We start from the raw sequence: 13,659 nt of genomic DNA, 5'->3' as shown, positions 1-13,659 counted from the left end.
ATTTAAAGTAGAATATGGAGGTGCACTTTCAGGGCCTGGATAGCTAAAAGGCACAGCTGCCAATAGTGGAACAAAAATAGTGAGGAACTCAATTGGAGGAACACAGAAGTACTTGGTGGGTTGTAGGGCCAGGAGATTAGAGATGGGTTGGATGAGGCTATGATGGGATAAAATGGATTAGAACACAGGGATGATAGATGAGCAGGATAAGATATGGTAAAGAGTTTTGAAAGAGTTGAATGCTATGTAATGAAATGGGAGGGAGGCCAGCCAGGAAAGCATTGGAATAGTCTGGTCTGGCAGCAAGTGCATGGACAAGGGTAATGTCAGATGGATTTTTAAATGGATCACAGACTAGTGGCTGCTTCAGTTGGTAACACCGAGTCTGAAGGTTATAGGTTGAAGAGCCATTCTGGGACTTCAACACAATTTAGGGTGATATTTCAGTATATATAATACTGGTGGACTGAATTATTGGAAGTGCAGGTTTCCAAATGAAATGTTAAACTAAGACACTCAGATGTGATGAGAGATTCTATGGGTTAATTTGAAGGAGTGTTCACCTTAGTATCTTGGCAGGAGTGTCCCTCATCTACCACCAATGAAAAAAATCAGTGGGCTATTTATCTCAATTGGTCTGGAATCTAGTGGTGTGCACACTGGTTTTGTTCATCTATAAAACAAATTGAATAGACTACAAAAATGATTCACTGGCTGAGAAGCATTTAGGCAGACCCAATGATGTAAAAGGTCTCATTAATTCAAATTTTCAAACAAAGTGTAGCTAAGAATATTGTGGGTGTAAACATTTGGAAGAAATTTGATCGCATCCCATGAAAGATTACAGCAAACACCATTAAACAAAATACAAGGACAAGATAGAAGGGAAATAAGCAAAAGTAGCTATTAAGTTGTAGTTATTATGGAGTTTGATGAATGGTAGCAGTATGCCTTAGGGATCAGTGTTAGAATCTTTTGTTTTTCATTCCTATAAGTATAAGCAATGATATTGTTGTTCCTAACAGTCATAGCAAATTGCAAAAATGTTAAAGACTGCAGGAAGGGGACAACTAGGCAGTAAATCTAGTGCATTGAGAAAATAGAAACTGGCAAGATTCTGAACTGTGAACAAAAGAGTTAATTACCACCAGTTTGGATGGCCCTTTATCACCTGATGAGATTTATTAATTTATCTGCCAAAATAGATTAATCTTGCAGCATTTAATACTGCATTAAGACCTGATGGATAAATGCATTGTGTTGCAATAATGAGCACAGTTCCAAAGGTCAGATTTGATTTTTTTGTACAAATGCACTCATCCCATAGAAGGGCAGCAGTTGGGATACTGCCATTTATCTTCATCCTTGGAGTTAACCATCAAACCAGATATCTTACCCTATACCCAGTCACTATGCTGTGATTTCTTCTTGAAACAATATGCAGTAGTCATGGCCACAAGTATTGTGCCCTCCAATCAGACAACTCTTGATGTCTAGTTTCAATATTAAAATGTTCCTGGAGTGGATAATATCTCAGTACCAGTCAGTAAGAGTAAGAAAATCACCCTCAAAATGAATTCAATTGCTACATTTCCTTTTAGTTATGATATCTATCAGTTTGTTCCATAGTCCATTCATTACATAATGTTGTACTGTAAATGCAAGATGGATGTATTGCTATAAATTCCAATAGAGAAATCAACCTGGTATTAATCAGCATTGAGCAATGTTTGCAATCCCAGTTGTAACAGCCATTTATTGGCTAGTAAAATTCAGTAACATTTGATATTTTATAGAACCTTATGTATCCAACCATCAGGACATTGTAGAATTAATTTTTGAAGCAAATTAAGAAAAATCAGCTTTATGTACACAATTCTAGGAATGCAAATGAGATCCCTGATCAGTTAATCTGTTGTGGTTGAAGACAAGGCTGCCAGAACACTGGCAAGAATTCCTTGCTCTATGTTGTGCCATGGAAATTTAATGTGCCTGACCGACAGACAGATGGGACCTGTTTAATACAGCATCCATGCACGACCCCATCATTGGTTTTCAAGTATCAAAGTTGATCAGACTGGTTATGGCATTCAAATCCACAACCTTTCAACCCAAGAGATAAGGCTACCAATTGAACCAATCTGACAACATTGTATGGAGATACCATGTTTATGATAATGTTTCCAAATACAAATAACAAGCATTAACCAATGTAACATTTAAATGTCACATGGAAGTGATAAGGAAACAAAAACTTGTACTAAATTTAAAAAGGGGTTGTTTGATTATATTATGTCTTTGCAAACAGAACCTAAGGGCCATTGAGAATTTAAATTTGATTACTTATATTTGTATTGAAGCTTCCCATTGCCTCAACTTTTGAGTATTGTCCAAGGAGTAGCTTGAAAAGTCTTGCAACAAGTCCCCTTTAAAAGCTTTTGAAATGTTAAACATTGGAATGATTGTATTCTGCCATATTAAGTACACCAGACTATAATCTTTTGCAACAAAAACAAAATGCTGGAAAAAACTCAGGTCTGAGCATCTGTGGAAATAACGACAGTTAACGTCGAGTCCATATGACTCTTCAGAAGCTCCGAAGAATCATATGGACTCTATGTTAGCATCTGTGGAGACAAAATTTCAGACCTGCTGAGTTTTTCCAGCATCTACTGTATTTTGTACTCAATGATTATTTTGGATAATTTGTGTCAGTTATGATGAGGATTGCTTTAGCTGCTAAGGATAAACATTTCAAATTATTATTGGGAGTAGATTAAGTGAAAGATTGGGAATTCTCAATTAAGAAATTTTGTAACTAGTTCAGAGGCTAGGAATCAGTGATTAACTCACCTCCCAACTCCCCAAAGCCTGTCTCCCACCATCCACAAGTCAGAAGTGTGATGGAATATTCACCACGTCCCTGGATGAGTGCAGCTCTAACACCACTCAAGCTTAACACCATCCAGGACAAAGTAGTCCACTTGATTGTTTGCAAATGGGATGGAGTGCCATTCACTCTCCACCACTGATGCAGTGGCAGCAGTGCCATCCACAAGGTGCACTGCAGGAATTCACCAAGCCTCCTTGGACAGCACCTTCCAAACCCACAACTGCCTTGAAATAGAGGGCAGCTGACACATGAGAACACCACCTGCAGTTCCCCTCCAAGCCACTCAATATCTAGACTTGGAAATATATTGCTGTTCCTTCACTGTTTCTAACAGCACTGTGGGTGTGCCTACACCAGACTGCAGCACACCACCACCTTCAAGGGCAATAAATGCTGGCCCAGCCAATGGCATCAACATCCCATGAATGAAAATTAAAGCCTTGCACATCCACATAACATCTGGAATTCATCATGCACCTTTGTCTGGAGGTATGCTATCTTGCTTCTTTGGTTGCCTGATTCCCATTTTTTCTTCCATGCAGTTAAACATCTTTAAAAGCTGCAAATATTTTTTAGCCTATAGCTATTTGGATGGATGTGGTGCTCTATTACTGGATATAATCTGTTTGATCCAAATTCAAGTGTGAAGTCTAGATTGCTGGCTTGTAGATAGTGTGCCAGATGAAGGATGTTGCAAAAGACCCAGACAGCCAACTTCAGTTTCATTCCAAGGCACCATTGAACAGTCACTTGGATGCAGGTTAAAGTGATATTTATGCATACCTACCAGGGCTTTGTCATCATGTCAATTGGAGTCTAAATCCATTAGCTTGAAATTGGACCTGTTGCATACAATGTTTTGTGACAAAGTTCACACACCACATGTCAGATATTTCAGGATAGGATTCAAATCACTGGTCTAAAATCTGGATGTTTAATGTACAATTTGTATGTTAAAAAAGATTTGCCAAATGGGCATGGAGCCAACAGACACGGCCAAAAAAATGCACTGCTCTCCATGTCTATAGTCAAATTCCAGGCAAAGAACAAAATGCTGGAAAAATAACTCATGATTTGGCAGCATCTGTAGAGAGAACAGAGTTAGCGTCTAATGACCCTCAAAACTAATCAGGCAAAGAATATTTCCAGAGCTTTCCAATGTATATTTCTAATATGGTAGAGTTATGGTATACAAAACACATGCATAATGACCTGCATGGGAAAGTAAATGTAAGTGACCCCTTATCACCTCTAATCTATCTAGACTTTTGCAACAATCAATAATGAGAAAAAGCATTCCTATTCAAGAAAACTATACTTTAACAGAGCATGTAGGACTCAAACTAATCAAAGCATGGGGAAAACAGATTCTGCTGTTGTGTTCCTTCTCAGATCATGTTATTTAGCAGATCATGAACTCCACTCAACCCATTTAATCTCCTGATGGAGATTAAAATGTTTCTTCCCCCAGCTGATACTTCACAATTTACATTAATCACTTTTTTCCAAGCAGCTCAGGAACCAATAAGCAACAGTATGACCATCAGTCTACATATTTTGCTAATTACTCAAAATACATTATCCATATTGGGCAAGAACCTGGATCACATCCTCTTCAGTGATCTGAAAATTTAAAGTCTCAAGTTCTAGAATTTTATGTTTACTCTTCAATGATTCACCTGCAAGCACTTGCTTTAGTAGAAAAAGTGCCAGCTATCATTTATTCAGAAAACAAACTAAACTATCTTCCAACTATATCCCTCAATGCTTCAGAAGATCACTCAACCATTTATGTATGCTGTCTGCTTCAATAACTTGCTAGCCTAATTAGTTTCTTTTTTAAACAAATTCTAAATATTAAATCACATTGATATTTTGTTCCAGCCCCAAGACTTTAAAACTTCAGCTCACCTGGATGTCTGTTGCCTTCAAATCCTCAGTGCAACAATATCATGGATAACAAAAAGATCAATTCACATGCTCAGTTTGAAGGGAAGGCAGGTTGGAAATTGGTTTATAAACTGCAGCACTCATTCCTTGCCTTCAAAGTACTTTCTGGTCTGAGTGCCATCCATTTACCTTATATTAGTTAATTGATAGTTTGGGAAAGTGGGTGTTTTATGAATTGATGTATATAGCAGTTACTTTTTTGCTAGTGAAAAATAGAAAATGGGGAAATTAATTATGATGACAGTTTGAAAGCATCAGATCTGGTCAGTAGAATATGTAGCTAGCATGTATCTAGGAACAGAAATATATTAATTACAGGATGAAGAGGCATCAGGATGCATCATGGGATTACCCAGGCTTGGCCAAGTTGTGGATACAGGTTTTAAAGTGTCTGCAGTTTAAAACACTAGAGTGAATGACCTTTGGGCCAAGATTGGAAGTTAATGACTAGCTTATGTGTCAATCCATGATAAAGCTAAAGGAATGTGATCTTTGGATAGGATAAATACAGATGAATGGTCTATGAATTATAGTAAACTGGATTTTAATTTCAGGGTCAGATGACCTTGAACAGCAAATATTAGGATGGATAAGCAAAGCTTGTTTTGGAATGAACTAGGGACATGGTTAGTGCTAAAGTTCAGGTCATTTGAGATTGTTTTACAAATTCATTCAGAACTTGCGATTAACAGGTCATTGTGTTTATGTTGTAAACTCATTTGTAATTAAGGATGTAACAACTAGATACGAGAACACTAATTAAATGTTATCCCAAAGAGCATATATAACGAACTAACTTCAAATTGCCTTTGAGCATTCTGAAAGCATTTCCAAATGCATGCACTTGTACTAAAGACCTGTGGTTGAATCAACCCACCAATTGAAGTCTTCCAGATAAATCGCCATTCTGTGTTCAGTATTTTATGAAGGCAAAGTAAGATCAAGGGGCATCTAGTATTGTACTGGAGATTGTTCTTTATGCGAGTCACCTGGATAAATTGAAAGTAGATGACTGATAATCACTGATAAAAATGAGATTAATGAGAATGATTTCAACAAGGCATCATGGACTAACTGGGGAAACTGCAATTAAATACAAATCAAAATGATCCATTTTGGGAAGTCTCAAGGCAGCTATGCCATTTGCTGTCATATATTGTGCTCATAGGGCTAACTGCATCTTCATTAAGTACACTATTCAATAGGTGCATGCATCTGGCAAAAATCTATATCAGCATTATAGATAAAATGGTGCTAGCACACTAAGACAAATTGAACAGTTTACTTTTAATGTACTGTACACATCTTCATATGTGACAAAACTAACATTAGATAATTTGGGAATTGTAGCCAGTCCTGTACTGTACAAAGCAACAGCAGTTAATTTGTGCAGAACAAGATCTCAAACCAAAGAATGTGTGTATTATGTTTGGGAGTAATGTTGGCCACAGGGAAACTCCTTGCTTTTCAAACAGTACCATGATATGCCCATCTAAGAGCAGCAAAGGCTATAATACCATGAAAAGGACACAAAGCAGCACTCCCACATTACACAATAATTCTCTTGTGAGCAATTGAAAATTTTGCTCACAAAAATCAGTATTAGAGTGCTCATCTTTATGGACATAACTGAAGACATTGTGCCAAAACAATTTTAGGCAGAAAAATCAAAAGTTTGCATATTCATGCATCATAATGTAACATTTTCTCAATGGCAGTAATGATTTAGTAATTGGATGCACTATTGAAAGGGATGGTTTCAATCATTTGCAGACATTTATAGATAAACTACACAATCTGTGCACCTGCTCAGTGAATTGAGAAGCCAAGGATCTGGAACTGGTCAATAAAACTGGATATTTGAGGAACCGGAAGGTGATATTCATGCTGACAGTCCTGCACCAAATAAGTTGAGGCATTTCATGCTATTTCCTTGCTATTGGAGAGGAGGCAAAGCTACATCAATAAACTTAGCAAGGTTGCATCTCTAACTTGCACAGTTTAAGGCACAATTGAGTCACTTACAAACTAAATACACTTTTAAAGTAGTTGCTTAAGTGAGATGCCGTTTTCCGAGTAGTATAATATAACTCCAGACGGAGAATAAAAGTAGGCACAAGAGCACTTGCAGAAAAATTGCAGCTCAAGTGTTTTTGGTCTTCAATCCAGATTGAAGAGCCACACAGCTCAATCATTTGCCATTACAACATTAAAGAGAATATAATCCAGCCAGCCTAACCTCAGTGGTGGGAAAAAATGCTGAAGGACAGGATAAATCTTCATTCAGAAAGGCAGATCAAAGATAGTCAGCCCAGATTTGTTAAGGGAAGGTCACGTTTGACTAATGATTGAATTTTGAGCTAATCATGAGGGTCAATGAATATTGCATTTGATGTAATTTATGGATTTTGACAAGGTTCTAAAGAGACTGGATACAAGTAAAAGTCCCTGGGATCCAAGGCAAAGTGACAAGTTGGATTCAAACTTGACACAAGGCAAGGAGTAAAGGATAATGGTCAATACCAAGCCACTTGTTTTTGAGATATAAAGATGATTTGTGCTTTAATGTAGGGGTTTGATTGACATTAGCAGACAATACAAAATTGACTGGCTAAAGAGGAAGCAAGCCAAAGACTGCAGGAAGATATCAATGGACTAGTCAGCTGAGTGAAGCAGTGACAAATGGAGTTCAATCTGGAAAAGTGTTAATGCATTTGAAGGCTAGCAAGGCAAGGGGGATATACAATAAATGGTAAGATAGAGACATGTAAAAGAACAGAAGGACCATATAATGCATTTCCATAGATGCAAAGGGGGCTGGACAGGTCAAGATGGCATACATGATACTTCCTTTATTAGCTGTTGAACAGAATATAAGAGTTGGGTGATTATGCTGTAGCTGTACAAAACACTAGTTGGCTATTGCATGCAGTTCTGGTGACCACAATATAGGAAAGCTGTGATTGCACTAGAGGGAACAGGGGAAATTTAAGGATCCTGCCTGGACTGGAGTACTTTAGTTATGAGGAACTATTAGATAGGATTGTTTTCTCATAAAAGATAGAGAAAAGGGGAGACCTAATTAAGGTGCAGAAAGTTGAGGGGTGTAAATAGTGTAGATGGAAAGGCCCTATTCCCCTTTATGGAAGGGTCCATAAACCAGGGGACAGATTTCAGATAGGCAGCTAGCCACCTTCCACCCAACTTAAGGTGGAATTTAAAACTCACCACCTGAAAGGATGGTAGAGGCAAAAACCCTCAACATTAAATGCAGACCCAAGTGCTGTGCTATAAATGACAAGCCGACAGCCCAAGCAGTGAAAAAGTGTGATTAGGCTGGGTTGTGGCTTGTTGGCCACCATGGAGGCCTTTTGGCCCACAATGTCCATGCTGTAAATTTCTATGGTTAGTCATAAAAACAGGGGACAATAAATAGTATAATTCTTCAATTGTCTGACTGCTATGCTATTCAGATTACTGGCCTGTGGAGGTTTCCGTTGATTAGGAAGAACAAGTGGAAGAGTTGTTTGTAAAGGCTGGCTGCAGAAATTAAGTTATGAAAATGTATTTGCCCTGCAGCACTTCCATTATGAATAAATGGAATCAAGACTACTGCTCAGAACATGTAGATCAGCTGAGCTAAACTTCCTGTTTAGCATTACAGGCATAACAATGATTACTTGTGCAAAATCACAACATTGCTACAATAGCTAGGTGGGAGCAAATCAGTGGTACCGTAGCAGTGGTTGTTACTGGACTAGTAATCCAGAAACTTAATATTTGGAGGCCACCATAGCAGCTTGTGAATTTTAATTCAAGTCTAAAAGTCTAGAATAAAAAAGCCAATATCAGTAATGGTAACCATTAAACCACTAGATTGGCTGGCTGGATTTGAGGTTATGACCAAAAAAATGGTGCAGGCAGGCCAGCATGCAGTGTTGGTCCCCATTTATCCAGGCTGTGAAGTAACATGGGCATCCCAGCTGCAAATTCAAAAAAATGGTTGAAATGAAGGAATGATCAACCAGCAGTAGTGACCTCATGTAACATGGGAAAAGCTGCAAGAGCAGGAATAGATTGTCATTTAAACCCATCTGGTTCCCAATATAAAAATTTAGGAAATTAAATCTGTCCAGTCTGGCCTACATACAATTCCTGATCCATGGCAAGGTTAACTCAACTGCCCTCTAAAATAAAAACAGAATTACCTGGAAAAACTCAGCAGGTCTGGCAGCATCGGCGGAGAAGAAAAGAGTTGACGTTTCGAGTCCTCATGACCCTTCGACAGAACTTGAGTTCGAGTCTAAGGAACTCGAACTCAAGTTCTGTCGAAGGGTCATGAGGACTCGAAACGTCAACTCTTTTCTTCTCCGCCGATGCTGCCAGACCTGCTGAGTTTTTCCAGGTAATTCTGTTTTAGTTTTGGATTTCCAGCATCCGCAGTTTTTATTTTTGTCCTCTAAAATATCCCAGCAAGCCCCTCAACTGTATTCAAGGCAGCAGCTCAGGACCACCTTCAACCAGTTGTCCTGTGAATGAATATCCTTAACCACAAGTTTATAGTTACTTATACCTACATCCTCTGCTAATATTTGAGATCCAAAGTGGACTACAGGCCATATATAGAATGCCAGAAAATATACATTTCAATTACATACTCCTTTAGACTCAATGGATTAAATCACAGCCAATGTTCTCTTGTTTTCATGCAATATCATATAATAGCAACACACTAAATAACTGAATTTTCACTGCACAGATATTCCCCAAATATCACCAGCCTAGCAGATTTGTCTATTACTTGTGACAAAATGACATGGTCAAAGCAGAGATATGCTTGTATGGTTGCAAACAATTATAACAATGCCCCTTAAATTTTTGGTACTTTAAGCTGTATTACTGGATTAGCAACCGAGATTGAAATTTCAATCATAGCAACTTGCAAAATTGAGTTCAATAAATCTGTAAGTGGTTTTTAGTACTTTTGGGCATGTAAGTAAAGTCCATTGCATTGTATTAACATTTTGCCTTATAAGGGAACAAAATTGCAAAAAGTAATTGCAGATAAAATGAACAAAAATTCTAATTAAATGTATTGTTTTTGGTCACCATATTCTCCCACAAAGAAATGCACATTCATTTCACTGCCCTGAAGTATCTTTGCTCATTTTCCTACTTTAATGGCATAATATTTTTGCACAATTTAAAATATTCAACTGCCTCAAATATACTGACATTAGGAAAATGCAAACATGCAGTAACTTTTCCCACACTGCAGCTTGCTTATGCAAAATCTTTAGGCTACTGTCATTTGTTGGGACTCCAGCATCCTTAGAGGAGGAAATGGGTGGCATTTAAGAATCAAAAATGCGACAAGTTATAATTTTGGCCATAAATTTAATCAAGTCCACACCAAGGCAGTAAAGACAAATCCACAAAGTTAACAGCCTATTTTGGGCAATATAGGAACATCACAATTACTTCCTTTGCAAATCACTAAATCTGTGCCTCATTCTTGATTGCATGTGTGTTGGTTTGGGGGGTGGGGTGGAAAACAGCTTCTCTTATCTAATCTATCCAGCCCCCTCATTTTAAACACATCAAATCTCCTCTTTGCCTTCTCTCCAAGAAGGGTCCCAACCTCTTCAATCTGCCTTCATAACTGAAGTTTAACCCTGGAACCATTCTTGTAAGCCTCTTCTGCACCCTTTCTAATGTGCTCACATCCTTCCTATAGTGTGGTGCCCAGAACTCTACACAATACTCCAGCTGAGGTCTAGCCATGCTAAGCTTCTATAAGACACTAACCTTCCTGCTCTTGTATTCTATGCCCTTAAAGCCCAGTATACTCAATAATTGTATCCTTTATTTTATATTGTCACTCCATGTTTTTCCTACCAAAAATGCATCGCCTCACTTCACATTGAACTTAATCTGCCACTCCAACATGCCTATGTCCTTTTGAAGTTCTACACTGTCCTCAGATTACAATGCTTCCAAGTTTCATATCCATCTGCAAAGCATGGGGGGAAAAAGTTAAAATTAGATTCTGTGTTCAATTTGTAAACAAATGTTATAATTTCATTTCACTTGAACCAATGCTCCCATTTAGCTTGACTAAAGAAAATTTTGCAGCCTGATCTTCAAAAACAGGAGATCATAGTAGAGGGAGAAAACAAATTGCACTCTTGATTGAATGCAGTAAGCGATCAAAAGGATGATGTTCAGAAAACTGGCAATTGCACTTAAGCCCAGTCTATTGCATAAATGAAAATTGGTTAAAGGAACAAGAAGAATTTGGGTTAGTCACAATTCTTTTGGGCTGAATCAGATTCCAGCCATGACAAAGCTCCTGGATCAAGCTGGCTGTAAACATGCTATGAAATGAATCATAGTATTCAGTCTGGTTCCTACAGCACAACTGGCCAATTAACAGTGCACACAGGTAACAAATGAAAAAAAGGTCACAGGCAGACTTGTGGGGAGCATTTCTGAAGCTCAAGTTGGTCACATTGATAGAACTTAACTGCAGCTAGCCATGTTGGACCTAGGCAGTGTTTTGACACCAAGCAGGGTAGGGGCTGTTCAAGATTGAAGGCAGAGTAGAAATAATGACCATGTGCTTGACTTGGCAGGATGTGACTAGTGGTGTTTCCCAGGGATCTGTACTAGGTCCTCAACTTTTCAATGTATTTATCAATGACTTAGATGAACTAAGCCATATATCCAAGTTTGCTGACACAGCAAGTGGTGCACATGGGAAGCAAAAGTTGCAAAGGGACATTGATAGAAAAGTTCTGGTTAGACTGCATTTGGGAATATGTGCTTTCAATTCTGAACACCATAGGTCAGGTATTGCACCACAGATCAAGTAACAATACTGGAAACAAGAGTGCATTTGAGGCAAGGTTGCACAAACCAGGCTTTTTTCCCCTATGTAAAGATTAATCACAACTCAATTAATATCCCTTAAAAGATTTGCACTACCATAGAACAAACTCCTGTATCCACAGCAAGCAGATATAGCAAAGATAACCCCAAATAAGATTTCTAATATCAGAAGTACTACAAAGGAATTCTGGAACTCAAATTAGTTGAGGACAAATGCTTTAATGTTCTTGTAATATTACATGTTTTTCAGAACTTCATTAAAGTTAAATGTATGGCAAGATATGTCACCACAATAACCTGCCATTCCAATGCCCACTTAAACATAGAAAATAGAAACTCATTGAACAGTTGAGAGTCATGGATGGAAGCAATGAAAGTTACTAAAGCGAGTAGTTTCCTCCTAAGGAAATGTGGAAAAAAGTGAACTTGCATTCCACCCCCCCCCAAAAAGGAAATGTTATACTAAATGCTCTGTCCACATTGATGGGAGCTGTGAAGCACCTTGTCGCCAGAAAACTGGCAAGTTCAATGCTGTTGATTACTGTGTGTAGCCATTCTGCACTTTTGACTACACCAGAGGCATTCAAGTGGATGAGCAATAGTCTGTGCTTAAAGTTTAACATTAGTTTCATCAGCTAAAGTTAACAATTCATAATCAATTGAGGATGCCCAGTCTTATCCAAGCAATGCATTCAATTGTACAAAACCATTCGAATATAGTGTATTTTGCCAAGTCAGTATGTTTTCCTCAAGGTTTTTTAAAGCTAGATTTAGGTTGCAATCAAGATCAAGGATATTGGTCATCTGGAAAATGTAATATCTCTCCCCTGTACAAGCCATCAGCATCAAGCTAAGAGGGAGATCAAGTATAGCACAGCAAAATCCCTTCTGGCACAATTTAAGGCAAATTTCAAAAAAACTAGGTAGTTTACAGGGATAGTTTTATTCATACTGTCTTAACATTTTGATCCGACATACAATTTCCTTTCTGCTCTGAGGCAGAAATGTTCAAGAACTTTAGTAAACTGCAGTTTAATGCACTAATTTCATGAAATACTTGCTCATCTTGAGTAGTCATATCACAAGATACCAGAAAAAAAAAAAAGACTAAATCATCAAAATCCAGATCAGGTAGGTTAGTTAGCAACCCTCCTCAAAAGTGAGAACGAGGAGATTAGTTTGTGGCATCCCCAGTTAAAGCATGAAAATCATCAACGCCAATGGAACATTTGTTTAATTAGAACTCCAACAATATGAGACTAGGAGAGAGAGAGAGAGAGAGAGAGAGAGAGAGAGAGAGAGAGAGAGAGAGAGAGAGAGAGAGAGAGAGAGAGAGAGAGAGAGAGAGAATGAGGAACCCTCTTTTTAAAAGAGGGTAAGTAGACAAAACTAGTATTGTTGCAGGATACTAGTATATTTTCCTGCTACTGCAAGATTGGTGTGCATTGGTACTGACTGCAGCTGATGTTATTTGCTGAGCAAGCCAAATCCAGCAGAAGCTTATCTTAATTTCTGTATTTCAGAACAGAGGGAAACTACTAATCCCAAAAGCATAAAGTGTTACTGGGATTCTAAAATTAGATTTAAGAAAGCTTAAGCACACAAGAGTAAAGTTAGCTAAAAACCACTCCCAAAAACACTTGGTCAAAATACAACTACTTGGCAACAGCTCCCTTACAGATTTTTAACTATAAAAATCCAGTAAACATCCAAGGCAAAAACTGCTGCTACTTAAACTACACAACTTCTCTCCATTCTGGAGAACTAAGGAAAGCATTGAAACAGACTTAAAAAAATAGCCTGGCTTGAAACGAGATGGTAGCTTCAAATTCATAGCTTCAAAGCACATCTCAGAGCAAAGAACAAAAAAAGTACAGCACAGGAACAGGCCCTTCAGACCTCCAAGCCTGCGCCGATTATATTGC

The sequence above is a fragment of the Carcharodon carcharias genome, chromosome 14, assembly GCF_017639515.1.
Source record: "Carcharodon carcharias isolate sCarCar2 chromosome 14, sCarCar2.pri, whole genome shotgun sequence".
Taxonomy (NCBI): Eukaryota; Metazoa; Chordata; class Chondrichthyes; order Lamniformes; family Lamnidae; genus Carcharodon; species Carcharodon carcharias.
This window is presented reverse-complemented; position numbering follows the sequence as displayed.